The sequence below is a fragment of the Pongo abelii genome, chromosome 3 (assembly GCF_028885655.2).
Source record: "Pongo abelii isolate AG06213 chromosome 3, NHGRI_mPonAbe1-v2.0_pri, whole genome shotgun sequence".
Taxonomy (NCBI): Eukaryota; Metazoa; Chordata; class Mammalia; order Primates; family Hominidae; genus Pongo; species Pongo abelii.
This window is the reverse complement of record NC_071988.2, coordinates 81,084,191-81,102,827: the sequence shown is the minus strand read 5'-3', so window position 1 is coordinate 81,102,827 and position 18,637 is coordinate 81,084,191.

Here is an 18,637-nt window from a genome sequence, read left to right as displayed (position 1 = left end):
ACTGCTTTGTGTAGTATGAATCCAACTCACAGAGTTGAACACTTCCTTTCAAAGAGCAGTTTTGAAACACTCTTTTTGTAGAATCTGCAAGTGTTCGTTTGGAGCGCTTTGAGGCCTACGGTGGAAAAGGAAATATCTTCACATATAATCCAGGCAGAAGCATTCTCAGAAACCTCTTTATGATGTGTGCATTCAACTCGGAGAGATAAGCCTTCCTTTTGATAGAGCAGTTTTGCAACTGTGTTTTTGCAGAATCTGCAAGTGTATATTTGGAGCCCTTTCAGGCCTTCGTTGGAAACGGGAATATCTTCCCATAAAAACTAAACAGAAGCGTTCTCTGAAACTCCTTTGTGAAGTATGAATCCAACTCACAGAGTTGAACACTTCTTTTGAAAGAGCAGCTTTGAAACACTCTTTTTGTAGAATCTGCAAGTGTTCATTTGGAGCGCTATGAGGCCTATGGTGGAAAAGGAAATATCTTCACATAAAACCTAGACAGAAGCATTCTTTGAAACTTCTTTATGATGTGTGCATTCAACTCACAGAGCTGAACATTCCTTTTCATGGAGCAGTTTGGAAAGAGTCTTTTTGCAGCATCTGCAAGTGGATATTTGGAGCTCTTTCAGGCCATTGTTAGAAGAGGGAATATCTTCCCATTAAAACTGGACAGAAGCATTCTCACAAACTGCTTTGTGATGTGTGTGTTCAACTCACAGAGGTGAACCTTTCCTTTGCTAGAGCAGTTATGAAACACTCTTTTTGTAGAATCTGCAAGTGTTCATTTGGAGCGATTTGAGGCCTATGGTGGAAAAAGAAATATCTTCATATATAAACAAGGCAGAAGCATTCTCAGAAAGCTCTTTATGATGTGTGCATTCAACTCAGAGAGATAAGCCTTCCTTTTGATAGAGCAGTTTTGAAACTGTATTTTTGCAGAATCTGCAAGTGGATATTTGGAGCCCTTTCAGGAATTCGTTGGAAACGGGAATATCTTCCCATAAAAACTAAACAGAAGAGTTCTGTGAAACTGCTTTGTGTAGTGTGAATCCAACTCACAGAGTTGAACACTTCCTTTGAAAGAGCAGTTTTGAAACACTCTTTTTGTAGAATCTGCAAGTGTTCGTTTGGAGCGCTTTGAGGCCTATGGTGGAAAAGGAAATATCTTCACATATAAACCAGGCAGAAGCATTCTCAGGAACCTCTTTATGATGTGTGCATTCAACTCGGAGAGATAAGCCTTCCTTTTGATAGAGCAGTTTTGAAACTGTGTTTTGGCAGAATCTGCAAGTGGATACTTAGAGCCCTTTCAGGCCTTCGTTGCAAACGGGAATATCTTCCCATAAAAACGAAACAGAAACGTTCTGTGAAACTGCTTTGTGAAGTATGAATCCAACTCACAGAGTTGAACACTTCTTTTGAAAGCGCAGCTTTTAAACACTCTTTTTGTAGAATCTACATGTGTTCATTTGGAGCGCTTTGAGGCCTATGGTGGAAAAGGAAATATCGTCACATAATACCTAGACAGAAGCATTCTTTGAAACTTCTTTATGACGTGTGCATTCAACTCACAGAGTTGAACTTTCCTTTTCATGGAGCAGTTTGGAAAGAGTCTTTTTGCAGCATCTGCAAGTGGATATTTGGAGCTCTTTCAGGCCTTTGTTAGAAGCGGGAATATCTTCCCATAAAAACTGGACAGAAGCATTCTCACAAACTGCTTTGTGATGTGTGTGTTCAACTCACAGAGGTGAACCTTTCCTTTGCTAGAGCAGTTATGAAACACTCTTTTTGTAGAATCTGCAAGTGTTCATTTGGAGCGATTTGAGGCCTATGGTGGAAAAAGAAATATCTTCATATATAAACAAGGCAGAAGCATTCTCAGAAAGCTCTTTATGATGTGTGCATTCAACTCAGAGAGATAAGCCTTCCTTTTGATAGAGCAGTTTTGAAACTGTGTTTTTGCAGAATCTGCAAGTGGATATTTGGAGCCCTTTCAGGCCTTCGTTGGAAACGGGAATATCTTCCATTAAAAACTAAACAGAAGAGTTCTGTGAAACTGCTTTGTGTAGTATGAATCCAACTCACAGAGTTGAACACTTCCTTTCAAAGAGCTGTTTTGAAACACTCTTTTTGTAGAATCTGCAAGTGTTCGTTTGGAGCGCTTTGAGGCCTATGGTGGAAAAGGAAATATCTTCACATATAATCCAGGCAGAAGCATTCTCAGAAACCTCTTTATGATGTGTGCATTCAACTCGGAGAGATAAGCCTTCCTTTTAATAGAGCAGTTTTGCAACTGTGTTTTTGCAGAATCTGCAAGTGTATATTTGGAGCCCTTTCAGGCCTTCGTTGGAAACGGGAATATCTTCCCATAAAAACTAAACAGAAGCGTTCTGTGAAACTCCTTTGTGAAGTATGAATCCAACTCACAGAGTTGAACACTTCTTTTGAAAGAGCAGCTTTGAAACACTCTTTTTGTAGAATCTGCAAGTGTTCATTTGGAGCGCTTTGAGGCCTATGGTGGAAAAGGAAATATCTTCACATAAAACCTAGACAGAAGCATTCTTTGAAACTTCTTTATGATGTGTGCATTCAACTCACAGAGTTGAACATTCCTTTTCATGGAGCAGTTTGGAAAGAGTCTTTTTGCAGCATCTGCAAGTGGATATTAGGAGCTCTTTCAGGCCTTTGTTAGAAGCGGGAATATCTTCCCATTAAAACTGGACAGAAGCATTCTCACAAACTGCTTAGTGATGTGTGTGTTCAACTCACAGAGGTGAACCTTTCCTTTGCTAGAGCAGTTATGAAACACTCTTTTTGTAGAATCTGCAAGTGTTCATTTGGAGCGCTTTGAGGCCTATGGTGGAAAAAGAAATATCTTCACATAAAACCTAGACAGAAGCATTCTTTGAAACTTCTTTATGATGTGTGCATTCAACTCACAGAGTTGAACCTTCTTTTTCATGGAGCAGTTTGGAAAGAGTCTTTTTGCAGCATCTGCAAGTGGATATTTGGAGCTCTTTCAGGCCTTTGTTAGAAGCGGGAATATCTTCCCATAAAAACTAAACCGAAGCATTCTCACAAACTGCTTTGTGATGTGTGTGTTCAACTCACAGAGGTGAACCTTTCCTTTGCTAGAGCAGTTTTGAAACACTCTTTTTGTAGAATCTGCAAGTGTTCGTTTGGAGCGCTTTGAGGCCTATGGTGGAAAAGGAAATATCTTCACATATAAACCAGGCAGAAGCATTCTCAGAAACCTCTTTATGATGTGTGCATTCAACTCGGAGAGATAAGCCTTCCTTTTGATAGAGCAGTTTTGAAACTGTGTTTTGGCAGAATCTGCAAGTGGATACTTAGAGCCCTTTCAGGCCTTCGTTGCAAACGGGAATATCTTCCCATAAAAACGAAACAGAAACGTTCTGTGAAACTGCTTTGTGAAGTATGAATCCAACTCACAGAGTTGAACACTTCTTTTGAAAGAGCAGCTTTGAAACACTCTTTTTGTAGAATCTACATGTGTTCATTTGGGGCGCTTTGAGGCCTATGGTGGAAAAGGAAATATCGTCACATAATACCTAGACAGAAGCATTCTTTGAAACTTCTTTATGATGTGTGCATTCAACTCACAGAGTTGAACTTTCCTTTTCATGGAGCAGTTTGGAAAGAGTCTTTTTGCAGCATCTGCAAGTGGATATTTGGAGCTCTTTCAGGCCTTTGTTAGAAGCGGGAATATCTTCCCATAAAAACTGGACAGAAGCATTCTCACAAACTGCTTTGTGATGTGTGTGTTCAACTCACAGAGGTGAACCTTTCCTTTGCTAGAGCAGTTATGAAACACTCTTTTTGTAGAATCTGCAAGTGTTCATTTGGAGCGATTTGAGGCCTATGGTGGAAAAAGAAATATCTTCATATATAAACAAGGCAGAAGCATTCTCAGAAAGCTCTTTATGATGTGTGCATTCAACTCAGAGAGATAAGCCTTCCTTTTGATAGAGCAGTTTTGAAACTGTGTTTTTGCAGAATCTGCAAGTGGATATTTGGAGCCCTTTCAGGCCTTCGTTGGAAACGGGAATATCTTCCCATAAAAACTAAACAGAAGAGTTCTGTGAAACTGCTTTGTGTAGTATGAATCCAACTCACAGAGTTGGACACTTCTTTTGAAAGAGCAGTTTTGAAACACTCTTTTTGTAGAATCTGCAAGTGTTCGTTTGGAGCGCTTTGAGGCCTACGGTGGAAAAGGAAATATCTTCACATATAAACCAGGCAGAAGCAATCTCAGAAACCTCTTTATGATGTGTGCATTCAACTCGGAGAGATAAGCCTTCCTTTTGATAGAGCAGTTGTGCAACTGTGTTTTTGCAGAATCTGCAAGTGTATATTTGGAGCCCTTTCAGGCCTTCGTTGGAAACGGGAATATCTTCCCATAAAAACTAAACAGAAGCGTTCTGTGAAACTCCTTTGTGAAGTATGAATCCAACTCACAGAGTTGAACACTTCTTTTGAAAGAGCAGCTTTGAAACACTCTTTTTGTAGAATCTGCAAGTGTTCATTTGGAGCGCTTTGAGGTCTATGGTGGAAAAGGAAATATCTTCACATAAAACCTAGACAGAAGCACTCTTTGAAATTTTTATGATGTGTGCATTCAACTCACAGAGTTGAACATTCCTTTTCATGGAGCAGTTTGGAAGGAGTCTTTTTGCAGCATCTGCAAGTGGATATTTGGAGCTCTTTCAGGCCTTTGTTAGAAGCGGGAATATCTTCCCATTAAAACTGGACAGAAGCATTCTCACAAACTGCTTTGTGATGTGTGTGTTCAACTCACAGAGGTGAACCTTTCCTTTGCTAGAGCAGTTATGAAACACTCTTTTTGTAGAATCTGCAAGTGTTCATTTGGAGCGCTTTGAGGCCTATGGTGGAAAAGGAAATATCTTCACATAAAAACCAGGCAGAAGCATTCTCAGAAACCTCTTTATGATGTGTGCATTCAACTCGGAGAGATAAGCCTTCCTTTTGATAGAGCAGTTTTGAAACTGTGTTTTGGCAGAATCTGCAAGTGGATACTTGGAGCCCTTTCAGGCCTTCGTTGCAAACGGGAATATCTTCTGATAAAAACGAAACAGAAACGTTCTGTGAAACTGCTTTGTGAAGTATGAATCCAACTCACGGAGTTGAACACTTCTTTTGAAAGAGCAGCTTTGAAACACTCTTTTTGTAGAATCTACATGTGTTCATTTGGAGCGCTTTGAGGCCTATGGTGGAAAAGGAAATATCGTCACATAATACCTAGACAGAAGCATTCTTTGAAACTTCTTTATGATGTGTGCATTCAACTCACAGAGTTGAACCTTCCTTTTCATGGAGCAGTTTGGAAAGAGTCTTTTTGCAGCATCTGCAAGTGGATATTTGGAGCTCTTTCAGGCCTTTGTTAGAAGCGGGAATATCTTCCCATAAAAACTGGACAGAAGCATTCCCACAAACTGCTTTGTGATGTGTGTGTTCAACTCACAGAGGTGAACCTTTCCTTTGCTAGAGCAGTTATGAAACACTCTTTTTGTAGAATCTGCAAGTGTTCATTTGGAGCGATTTGAGGCCTATGGTGGAAAAAGAAATATCTTCATATATAAACAAGGCAGAAGCATTCTCAGAAAGCTCTTTATGATGTGTGCATTCAACTCAGAGAGATAAGCCTTCCTTTTGATGGAGCAGTTTTGAGACTGTGTTTTTGCAGAATCTGCAAGTGGATATTTGGAGCCCTTTCAGGCCTTCGTTGGAAACGGGAATATCTTCCATTAAAAACTAAACAGAAGAGTTCTGTGAAACTGCTTTGTGTAGTATGAATCCAACTCACAGAGTTGAACACTTCCTTTCAAAGAGCAGTTTTGAAACACTCTTTTTGTAGAATCTGCAAGTGTTCGTTTGGAGCGCTTTGAGGCCTACGGTGGAAAAGGATATATCTTCACATATAAACCAGGCAGAAGCATTCTCAGAAACCTCTTTATGATGTGTGCATTCAACTGGGAGAGATAAGCCTTCGTTTTGATAGAGCAGTTGTGCAACTGTGTTTTTGCAAAATCTGCAAGTGTATATTTGGAGCCCTTTCAGGCCTTCGTTGGAAACGGGAATATCTTCCCATAAAAACTAAACAGAAGCGTTCTGTGAAACTCCTTTGTGAAGTATGAATCCAACTCACAGAGTTGAACACTTCTTTTGAAAGAGCAGCTTTGAAACACTCTTTTTGTAGAATCTGCAAGTGTTCATTTGGAGCGCTTTGAGGCCTATGGTGGAAAAGGAAATATCTTCACATAAAACCTAGACAGAAGCATTCTTTGAAACTTCTTTATGATGTGTGCATTCAACTCACAGAGTTGAACATTCCTTTTCATGGAGCAGTTTGGAAAGAGTCTTTTTGCAGCATCTGCAAGTGGATATTTGGAGCTCTTTCAGGCCTTTGTTAGAAGCGGGAATATCTTCCCATTAAAACTGGACAGAAGCATTCTCACAAACTGCTTTGTGATGTGTGTGTTCAACTCACAGAGGTGAACCTTTCCTTTGCTAGAGCAGTTATGAAACACTCTTTTTGTAGAATCTGCAAGTGTTCATTTGGAGCGCTTTGAGGCCTATGGTGGAAAAAGAAATATCTTCACATAAAACCTAGACAGAAGCATTCTTTGAAACTTCTTTATGATGTGTGCAGTCAACTCACAGAGTTGAACCTTCTTTTTCATGGAGCAGTTTGGAAAGAGTCTTTTTGCAGCATCTGCAAGTGGATATTTGGAGCTCTTTCAGGCCTTTGTTAGAAGCGGGAATATCTTCCAATAAAAACTAAACCGAAGCATTCTCACAAACTGCTTTGTGATGTGTGTGTTCAACTCGCAGAGGTGAACCTTTCCTTTGCTAGAGCAGTTATGAAACACTCTTTTTGTAGAATCTGCAAGTGTTCATTTGGAGCGCTTTGAGGCCTATGGTGGAAAAAGAAATATCTTCATATATAAACAAGGCAAAAGCATTCTCAGAAACCCCTTTATGATGTGTGCATTCAACTCAGAGAGATAAGCCTTCCTTTTGATAGAGCCGTTTTGAACCTGTGTTTTTGCAGAATCTGCAAGTGGATATTTGGAGCCCTTTCAGGCCTTCGTTGGAAACGGGAATATCTTCCCATAAAAACTAAACAGAAGGGTTCTGTGAAACTGCTTTGTGTAGTATGAATCCAACTCGCCGAGTTGAACACTTCTTTTGAAAGAGCAGTTTTGAAACACTCTTTTTGTAGAATCTGCAAGTGTTCGTTTGGAGCGCTTTGAGGCCTATGGTGGAAAAGGAAATATCTTCAAATATAAACCAGGCAGAAGCATTCTCAGAAACCTCTTTATGATGTGTGCATTCAACTCGGAGAGATAAGCCTTCCTTTTGATAGAGCAGTTTTGAAACTGTGTTTTGGCAGAATCTGCAAGTGGATACTTGGAGCCCTTTCAGGCCTTCGTTGCAAACGGGAATATCTTCTGATAAAAACGAAACAGAAACGTTCTGTGAAACTGCTTTGTGAAGTATGAATCCAACTCACAGAGTTGAACACTTCTTTTGAAAGAGCAGCTTTGAAACACTCTTTTTGTAGAATCTACATGTGTTCATTTGGAGCGCTTTGAGGCCTATGGTGGAAAAGGAAATATCGTCACACAATACCTAGACAGAAGCATTCTTTGAAACTTCTTTATGATGTGTGCATTCAACTCACAGAGTTGAACCTTCCTTTTCATGGAGCAGTTTGGAAAGAGTCTTTTTGCAGCATCTGCAAGTGGATATTTGGAGCTCTTTCAGGCCTTTGTTAGAAGCGGGAATATCTTCCCATAAAAACTGGACAGAAGCATTCTCACAAACTGCTTTGTGATGTGTGTGTTCAACTCACAGAGGTGAACCTTTCCTTTGCTAGAGCAGTTATGAAACACTCTTTTTGTAGAATCTGCAAGTGTTCATTTGGAGCGATTTGAGGCCTATGGTGGAAAAAGAAATATCTTCATATATAAACAAGGCAGAAGCATTCTCAGAAAGCTCTTTATGATGTGTGCATTCAACTCAGAGAGATAAGCCTTCCTTTTGATAGAGCAGTTTTGAAACTGTGTTTTTGCAGAATCTGCAAGTGGATATTTGGAGCCCTTTCAGGCCTTCGTTGGAAACGGGAATATCTTCCATTAAAAACTAAACAGAAGAGTTCTGTGAAACTGCTTTGTGTAGTATGAATCCAACTCACAGAGTTGAACACTTCCTTTGAAAGAGCAGTTTTGAAACACTCTTTTTGTAGAATCTGCAAGTGTTCGTTTGGAGCGCTTTGAGGCCTACGGTGGAAAAGGAAATATCTTCACATATAATCCAGGCAGAAGCATTCTCAGAAACCTCTTTATGATGTGTGCATTCAACTCGGAGAGATAAGCCTTCCTTTTGATAGAGCAGTTTTGCAACTGTGTTTTTGCAGAATCTGCAAGTGTATATTTGGAGCCCTTTCAGGCCTTCGTTGGAAACGGGAATATCTTCCCATAAAAACTAAACAGAAGCGTTCTGCGAAACTCCTTTGTGAAGTATGAATCCAACTCACAGAGTTGAACACTTCTTTTGAAAGAGCAGCTTTGAAACACTCTTTTTGTAGAATCTGCAAGTGTTCATTTGGAGCGCTTTGAGGGCTATGGTGGAAAAGGAAATATCTTCACATAAAACCTAGACAGAAGCATTCTTTGAAACTTCTTTATGATGTGTGCATTCAACTCACAGAGTTGAACATTGCTTTTCATGGAGCAGTTTGGAAAGAGTCTTTTTGCAACATCTGCAAGTGGATATTTGGAGATCTTTCAGGCCTTTGTTAGAAGCGGGAATATCTTCCCATTAAAACTGGACAGAAGCATTCTCACAAACTGCTTTGTGATGTGTGTGTTCAACTCACAGAGGTGAACCTTTCCTTTGCTAGAGCAGTTATGAAACACTCTTTTTGTAGAATCTGCAAGTGTTCATTTGGAGCGCTTTGAGGCCTATGGTGGAAAAGAAATATCTTCACATAAAACCTAGACAGAAGCATTCTTTGAAACTTCTTTATGATGTGTGCATTCAACTCACAGAGTTGAACCTTCTTTTTCATGGAGCAGTTTGGAAAGAGTCTTTTTGCAGCATCTGCAAGTGGATATTTGGAGCTCTTTCAGGCCTTTGTTAGAAGCGGGAATATCTTCCCATAAAAACTAAACCGAAGCATTCTCACAAACTGCTTTGTGATGTGTGTGTTCAACTCACAGAGGTGAACCTTTCCTTTGCTAGAGCAGTTATGAAACACTCTTTTTGTAGAATCTGCAAGTGTTCATTTGGAGCGCTTTGAGGCCTATGGTGGAAAAAGAAATATCTTCATATATAAACAAGGCAGAAGCATTCTCAGAAACCCCTTTATGATGTGTGCATTCAACTCAGAGAGATAAGCCTTCCTTTTGATAGAGCAGTTTTGAACCTGTGTTTTTGCAGAATCTGCAAGTGGATATTTGGAGCCCTTTCAGGCCTTCGTTGGAAACGGGAATATCTTCCCATAAAAACTAAACAGAAGAGTTCTGTGAAACTGCTTTGTGTAGTATGAATCCAACTCACAGAGTTGAACACTTCCTTTGAAAGAGCAGTTTTGAAACACTCTTTTTGTAGAATCTGCAAGTGTTCGTTTGGAGCGCTTTGAGGCCTATGGTGGAAAAGGAAATATCTTCACATATAAACCAGGCAGAAGCATTCTCAGAAACCTCTTTATGATGTGTGCATTCAACTCGGAGAGATAAGCCTTCCTTTTGATAGAGCAGTTTTGAAAGTGTGTTTTGGCAGAATCTGCAAGTGGATACTTAGAGCCCTTTCAGGCTTTCGTTGCAAACGGGAATATCTTCCCATAAAAACGAAACAGAAACGTTCTGTGAAACTGCTTTGTGAAGTATGAATCCAACTCACAGAGTTGAACACTTCTTTTGAAAGAGCAGCTTTGAAACACTCTTTTTGTAGAATCTGCAAGTGTTCATTTGGAGCGCTTTGAGGCCTATGGTGGAAAGGGAAATATCTTCACATAAAACCTAGACAGAAGCATTCTTTGAAACTTCTTTATGATGTGTGCATTCAACTCACAGAGTTGAACATTCCTTTTCATGGAGCAGTTTGGAAAGAGTCTTTTTGCAGCATCTGCAAGTGGATATTTGGAGCTCTTTCAGGCCTTTGTTAGAAGCGGGAATATCTTCCCATTAAAACTGGACAGAAGCATTCTCACAAACTGCTTTGTGATGTGTGTGTTCAACTCACAGAGGTGAACCTTTCCTTTGCTAGAGCAGTTATGAAACACTCTTTTTGTAGAATCTGCAAGTGTTCATTTGGAGCGATTTGAGGCCTATGGTGGAAAAAGAAATATCTTCACATAAAAACTAGACAGAAGCATTCTTTGAAACTTCTTTATGATGTGTGCATTCAACTCACAGAGTTGAACCTTCTTTTTCATGGAGCAGTTTGGAAAGAGTCTTTTTGCAGCATCTGCAAGTGGATATTTGGAGCTCTTTCAGGCCTTTGCTAGAAGCGGGAATATCTTCCCATAAAAACTGGACAGAAGCATTCTCACAAACTGCTTTGAGATGTGTGTGTTCAACTCACAGAGGTGAACCTTTCCTTTGCTAGAGCAGTTATGAAACACTCTTTTTGTAGAATCTGCAAGTGTTCATTTGGAGCGATTTGAGGCCTATGGTGGAAAAAGAAATATCTTCATATATAAACAAGGCAGAAGCATTCTCAGAAAGCTCTTTATGATGTGTGCATTCAACTCAGAGAGATAAGCCTTCCTTTTGATAGAGCAGTTTTGAAACTGTATTTTTGCAGAATCTGCAAGTGGATATTTGGAGCCCTTTCAGGCCTTCGTTGGAAACGGGAATATCTTCCCATAAAAACTAAACAGAAGAGTTCTGTGAAACTGCTTTGTGTAGTATGAATCCAACTCACAGAGTTGAACACTTCCTTTGAAAGAGCAGTTTTGAAACACTCTTTTTGTAGAATCTGCAAGTGTTCGTTTGGAGCGCTTTGAGGCCTATGGTGGAAAAGGAAATATCTTCACATATAAACCAGGCAGAAGCATTCTCAGAAACCTCTTTATGATGTGTGCATTCAACTCGGAGAGATAAGCCTTCCTTTTGATAGAGCAGTTTTGAAACTGTGTTTTGGCAGAATCTGCAAGTGGATACTTAGAGCCCTTTCAGGCCTTCGTTGCAAACGGGAATATCTTCCCATAAAAACGAAACAGAAACGTTCTGTGAAACTGCTTTGTGAAGTATGAATCCAACTCACAGAGTTGAACACTTCTTTTGAAAGAGCCGCTTTGAAACACTCTTTTTGTAGAATCTACATGTGTTCATTTGGAGCGCTTTGAGGCCTATGGTGGAAAAGGAAATATCGTCACATAATACCTAGACAGAAGCATTCTTTGAAACTTCTTTATGATGTGTGCATTCAACTCACAGAGTTGAACCTTCCTTTTCATGGAGCAGTTTGGAAAGAGTCTTTTTGCAGCATCTGCAAGTGGATATTTGGAGCTCTTTCAGGCCTTTGTTAGAAGCGGGAATATCTTCCCATAAAAACTGGACAGAAGCATTCTCACAAACTGCTTTGTGATGTGTGTGTTCAACTCACAGAGGTGAACCTTTCCTTTGCTAGAGCAGTTATGAAACACTCTTTTTGTAGAATCTGCAAGTGTTCATTTGGAGCGATTTGAGGCCTATGGTGGAAAAAGAAATATCTTCATATATAAACAAGGCAGAAGCATTCTCAGAAAGCTCTTTATGATGTGTGCATTCAACTCAGAGAGATAAGCCTTCCTTTTGATAGAGCAGTTTTGAACCTGTGTTTTTGCAGAATCTGCAAGTGGATATTTGGAGCCCTTTCAGGCCTTCGTTGGAAACGGGAATATCTTCCCATAAAAACTAAACAGAAGAGTTCTGTGAAACTGCTTTGTGTAGTATGAATCCAACTCACAGAGTTGAACACTTCTTTTGAAAGAGCAGTTTTGAAACACTCTTTTTGTAGAATCTGCAAGTGTTCGTTTGGAGCGCTTTGAGGCCTATGGTGGAAAAGGAAATATCTTCACATATAAACCAGGCAGAAGCATTCTCAGAAACCTCTTTATGATGTGTGCATTCAACTCGGAGAGATAAGCCTTCCTTTTGATAGAGCAGTTTTGAAACTGTGTTTTGGCAGAATCTGCAAGTGGATACTTAGAGCCCTTTCAGGCCTTCGTTGCAAACGGGAATATCTTCCCATAAAAACGAAACAGAAACGTTCTGTGAAACTGCTTTGTGAAGTATGAATCCAACTCACAGAGTTGAACACTTCTTTTGAAAGCGCAGCTTTTAAACACTCTTTTTGTAGAATCTACATGTGTTCATTTGGAGCGCTTTGAGGCCTATGGTGGAAAAGGAAATATCGTCACATAATACCTAGACAGAAGCATTCTTTGAAACTTCTTTATGATGTGTGCATTCAACTCACAGAGTTGAACTTTCCTTTTCATGGAGCAGTTTGGAAAGAGTCTTTTTGCAGCATCTGCAAGTGGATATTTGGAGCTCTTTCAGGCCTTTGTTAGAAGCGGGAATATCTTCCCATAAAAACTGGACAGAAGCATTCTCACAAACTGCTTTGTGATGTGTGTGTTCAACTCACAGAGGTGAACCTTTCCTTTGCTAGAGCAGTTATGAAACACTCTTTTTGTAGAATCTGCAAGTGTTCATTTGGAGCGATTTGAGGCCTATGGTGGAAAAAGAAATATCTTCATATATAAACCAGGCAGAAGCATTCTCAGAAAGCTCTTTATGATGTGTGCATTCAACTCAGAGAGATAAGCCTTCCTTTTGATAGAGCAGTTTTGAAACTGTGTTTTTGCAGAATCTGCAAGTGGATATTTGGAGCCCTTTCAGGCCTTCGTTGGAAACGGGAATATCTTCCATTAAAAACTAAACAGAAGAGTTCTGTGAAACTGCTTTGTGTAGTATGAATCCAACTCACAGAGTTGAACACTTCCTTTGAAAGAGCAGTTTTGAAACACTCTTTTTGTAGAATCTGCAAGTGTTCGTTTGGAGCGCTTTGAGGCCTATGGTGGAAAAGGAAATATCTTCACATATAAACCAGGCAGAAGCATTCTCAGAAACCTCTTTATGATGTGTGCATTCAACTCGGAGAGATAAGCCTTCCTTTTGATAGAGCAGTTTTGAAAGTGTGTTTTGGCAGAATCTGCAAGTGGATACTTAGAGCCCTTTCAGGCCTTCGTTGCAAACGGGAATATCTTCCCATAAAAACGAAACAGAAAAGTTCTGTGAAACTGCTTTGTGAAGTATGAATCCAACTCACAGAGTTGAACACTTCCTTTGAAAGAGCATCTTTGAAACACTCTTTTTGTAGAATCTACATGTGTTCATTTGGAGCGCTTTGAGGCCTATGGTGGAAAAGGAAATATCGTCACATAATACCTAGACAGAAGCATTCTTTGAAACTTCTTTATGATGTGTGCATTCAACTCACAGAGTTGAACTTTCCTTTTCATGGAGCAGTTTGGAAAGAGTCTTTTTGCAGCATCTGCAAGTGGATATTTGGAGCTCTTTCAGGCCTTTGTTAGAAGCGGGAACATCTTCCCATTAAAACTGGACAGAAGCATTCTCACAAACTGCTTTGTGATGTGTGTGTTCAACTCACAGAGGTGAACCTTTCCTTTGCTAGAGCAGTTATGAAACACTCTTTTTGTAGAATCTGCAAGTGTTCATTTGGAGCGCTTTGAGGCCTATGGTGGAAAAAGAAATATCTGCACATTAAACCTAGACAGAAGCATTCTTTGAAACTTCTTTATGATGTGTGCATTCAACTCACAGAGTTGAACTTTCTTTTTCAAGGAGCAGTTTGGAAAGAGTCTTTTTGCAGCATCTGCAAGTGGATATTTGGAGCTCTTTCAGGCCTTTGCTAGAAGCGGGAATATCTTCCCATAAAAACTGGACAGAAGCATTCTCACAAACTGCTTTGAGATGTGTGTGTTCAACTCACAGAGGTGAACCTTTCCTTTGCTAGAGCAGTTATGAAACACTCTTTTTGTAGAATCTGCAAGTGTTCATTTGGAGCGATTTGAGGCCTATGGTGGAAAAAGAAATATCTTCATATATAAACAAGGCAGAAGCATTCTCAGAAAGCTCTTTATGATGTGTGCATTCAACTCAGAGAGATAAGCCTTCCTTTTGATAGAGCAGTTTTGAAACTGTATTTTTGCAGAATCTGCAAGTGGATATTTGGAGCCCTTTCAGGCCTTCGTTGGAAACGGGAATATCTTCCCATAAAAACTAAACAGAAGAGTTCTGTGAAACTGCTTTGTGTAGTATGAATCCAACTCACAGAGTTGAACACTTCCTTTGAAAGAGCAGTTTTGAAACACTCTTTTTGTAGAATCTGCAAGTGTTCGTTTGGAGCGCTTTGAGGCCTATGGTGGAAAAGGAAATATCTTCACATATAAACCAGGCAGAAGCATTCTCAGAAACCTCTTTATGATGTGTGCATTCAACTCGGAGAGATAAGCCTTCCTTTTGATAGAGCAGTTTTGAAACTGTGTTTTGGCAGAATCTGCAAGTGGATACTTAGAGCCCTTTCAGGCCTTCGTTGCAAACGGGAATATCTTCCCATAAAAACGAAACAGAAACGTTCTGTGAAACTGCTTTGTGAAGTATGAATCCAACTCACAGAGTTGAACACTTCTTTTGAAAGAGCAGCTTTGAAACACTCTTTTTGTAGAATCTACATGTGTTCATTTGGAGCGCTTTGAGGCCTATGGTGGAAAAGGAAATATCGTCACACAATACCTAGACAGAAGCATTCTTTGAAACTTCTTTATGATGTGTGCATTCAACTCACAGAGTTGAACCTTCCTTTTCATGGAGCAGTTTGGAAAGAGTCTTTTTGCAGCATCTGCAAGTGGATATTTGGAGCTCTTTCAGGCCTTTGTTAGAAGCGGGAATATCTTCCCATAAAAACTGGACAGAAGCATTCTCACAAACTGCTTTGTGATGTGTGTGTTCAACTCACAGAGGTGAACCTTTCCTTTGCTAGAGCAGTTATGAAACACTCTTTTTGTAGAATCTGCAAGTGTTCATTTGGAGCGATTTGAGGCCTATGGTGGAAAAAGAAATATCTTCATATATAAACAAGGCAGAAGCATTCTCAGAAAGCTCTTTATGATGTGTGCATTCAACTCAGAGAGATAAGCCTTCCTTTTGATAGAGCAGTTTTGAAACTGTGTTTTTGCAGAATCTGCAAGTGGATATTTGGAGCCCTTTCAGGCCTTCGTTGGAAACGGGAATATCTTCCATTAAAAACTAAACAGAAGAGTTCTGTGAAACTGCTTTGTGTAGTATGAATCCAACTCACAGAGTTGAACACTTCCTTTGAAAGAGCAGTTTTGAAACACTCTTTTTGTAGAATCTGCAAGTGTTCGTTTGGAGCGCTTTGAGGCCTATGGTGGAAAAGGAAATATCTTCACATATAAACCAGGCAGAAGCATTCTCAGAAACCTCTTTATGATGTGTGCATTCAACTCGGAGAGATAAGCCTTCCTTTTGATAGAGCAGTTTTGAAACTGTGTTTTGGCAGAATCTGCAAGTGGATACTTAGAGCCCTTTCAGGCCTTCGTTGCAAACGGGAATATCTTCTGATAAAAACGAAACAGAAACGTTCTGTGAAACTGCTTTGTGAAGTATGAATCCAACTCACAGAGTTGAACACTTCTTTTGAAAGAGCAGCTTTGAAACACTCTTTTTGTAGAATCTACATGTGTTCATTTGGAGCGCTTTGAGGCCTATGGTGGAAAAGGAAATATCGTCACACAATACCTAGACAGAAGCATTCTTTGAAACTTCTTTATGATGTGTGCATTCAACTCACAGAGTTGAACCTTCCTTTTCATGGAGCAGTTTGGAAAGAGTCTTTTTGCAGCATCTGCAAGTGGATATTTGGAGCTCTTTCAGGCCTTTGTTAGAAGCGGGAATATCTTCCCATAAAAACTGGACAGAAGCATTCTCACAAACTGCTTTGTGATGTGTGTGTTCAACTCACAGAGGTGAACCTTTCCTTTGCTAGAGCAGTTATGAAACACTCTTTTTGTAGAATCTGCAAGTGTTCATTTGGAGCGATTTGGGGCCTATGGTGGAAAAAGAAATATCTTCATATATAAACAAGGCAGAAGCATTCTCAGAAAGCTCTTTATGATGTGTGCATTCAACTCAGAGAGATAAGCCTTCCTTTTGATAGAGCAGTTTTGAAACTGTGTTTTTGCAGAATCTGCAAGTGGATATTTGGAGCCCTTTCAGGCCTTCGTTGGAAACGGGAATATCTTCCATTAAAAACTAAACAGAAGAGTTCTGTGAAACTGCTTTGTGTAGTATGAATCCAACTCACAGAGTTGAACACTTCCTTTCAAAGAGCAGTTTTGAAACACTCTTTTTGTAGAATCTGCAAGTGTTCGTTTGGAGCGCTTTGAGGCCTACGGTGGAAAAGGAAATATCTTCACATATAATCCAGGCAGAAGCATTCTCAGAAACCTCTTTATGATGTGTGCATTCAACTCGGAGAGATAAGCCTTCCTTTTGATAGAGCAGTTTTGCAACTGTGTTTTTGCAGAATCTGCAAGTGTATATTTGGAGCCCTTTCAGGCCTTCGTTGGAAACGGGAATATCTTCCCATAAAAACTAAACAGAAGCGTTCTGCGAAACTCCTTTGTGAAGTATGAATCCAACTCACAGAGTTGAACACTTCTTTTGAAAGAGCAGCTTTGAAACACTCTTTTTGTAGAATCTGCAAGTGTTCATTTGGAGCGCTTTGAGGGCTATGGTGGAAAAGGAAATATCTTCACATAAAACCTAGACAGAAGCATTCTTTGAAACTTCTTTATGATGTGTGCATTCAACTCACAGAGTTGAACATTGCTTTTCATGGAGCAGTTTGGAAAGAGTCTTTTTGCAACATCTGCAAGTGGATATTTGGAGATCTTTCAGGCCTTTGTTAGAAGCGGGAATATCTTCCCATTAAAACTGGACAGAAGCATTCTCACAAACTGCTTTGTGATGTGTGTGTTCAACTCACAGAGGTGAACCTTTCCTTTGCTAGAGCAGTTATGAAACACTCTTTTTGTAGAATCTGCAAGTGTTCATTTGGAGCGCTTTGAGGCCTATGGTGGAAAAGAAATATCTTCACATAAAACCTAGACAGAAGCATTCTTTGAAACTTCTTTATGATGTGTGCATTCAACTCACAGAGTTGAACCTTCTTTTTCATGGAGCAGTTTGGAAAGAGTCTTTTTGCAGCATCTGCAAGTGGATATTTGGAGCTCTTTCAGGCCTTTGTTAGAAGCGGGAATATCTTCCCATAAAAACTAAACCGAAGCATTCTCACAAACTGCTTTGTGATGTGTGTGTTCAACTCACAGAGGTGAACCTTTCCTTTGCTAGAGCAGTTATGAAACACTCTTTTTGTAGAATCTGCAAGTGTTCATTTGGAGCGCTTTGAGGCCTATGGTGGAAAAAGAAATATCTTCATATATAAACAAGGCAGAAGCATTCTCAGAAACCCCTTTATGATGTGTGCATTCAACTCAGAGAGATAAGCCTTCCTTTTGATAGAGCAGTTTTGAACCTGTGTTTTTGCAGAATCTGCAAGTGGATATTTGGAGCCCTTTCAGGCCTTCGTTGGAAACGGGAATATCTTCCCATAAAAACTAAACAGAAGAGTTCTGTGAAACTGCTTTGTGTAGTATGAATCCAACTCACAGAGTTGAACACTTCCTTTGAAAGAGCAGTTTTGAAACACTCTTTTTGTAGAATCTGCAAGTGTTCGTTTGGAGCGCTTTGAGGCCTATGGTGGAAAAGGAAATATCTTCACATATAAACCAGGCAGAAGCATTCTCAGAAACCTCTTTATGATGTGTGCATTCAACTCGGAGAGATAAGCCTTCCTTTTGATAGAGCAGTTTTGAAAGTGTGTTTTGGCAGAATCTGCAAGTGGATACTTAGAGCCCTTTCAGGCTTTCGTTGCAAACGGGAATATCTTCCCATAAAAACGAAACAGAAACGTTCTGTGAAACTGCTTTGTGAAGTATGAATCCAACTCACAGAGTTGAACACTTCTTTTGAAAGAGCAGCTTTGAAACACTCTTTTTGTAGAATCTGCAAGTGTTCATTTGGAGCGCTTTGAGGCCTATGGTGGAAAGGGAAATATCTTCACATAAAACCTAGACAGAAGCATTCTTTGAAACTTCTTTATGATGTGTGCATTCAACTCACAGAGTTGAACATTCCTTTTCATGGAGCAGTTTGGAAAGAGTCTTTTTGCAGCATCTGCAAGTGGATATTTGGAGCTCTTTCAGGCCTTTGTTAGAAGCGGGAATATCTTCCCATTAAAACTGGACAGAAGCATTCTCACAAACTGCTTTGTGATGTGTGTGTTCAACTCACAGAGGTGAACCTTTCCTTTGCTAGAGCAGTTATGAAACACTCTTTTTGTAGAATCTGCAAGTGTTCATTTGGAGCGATTTGAGGCCTATGGTGGAAAAAGAAATATCTTCACATAAAAACTAGACAGAAGCATTCTTTGAAAC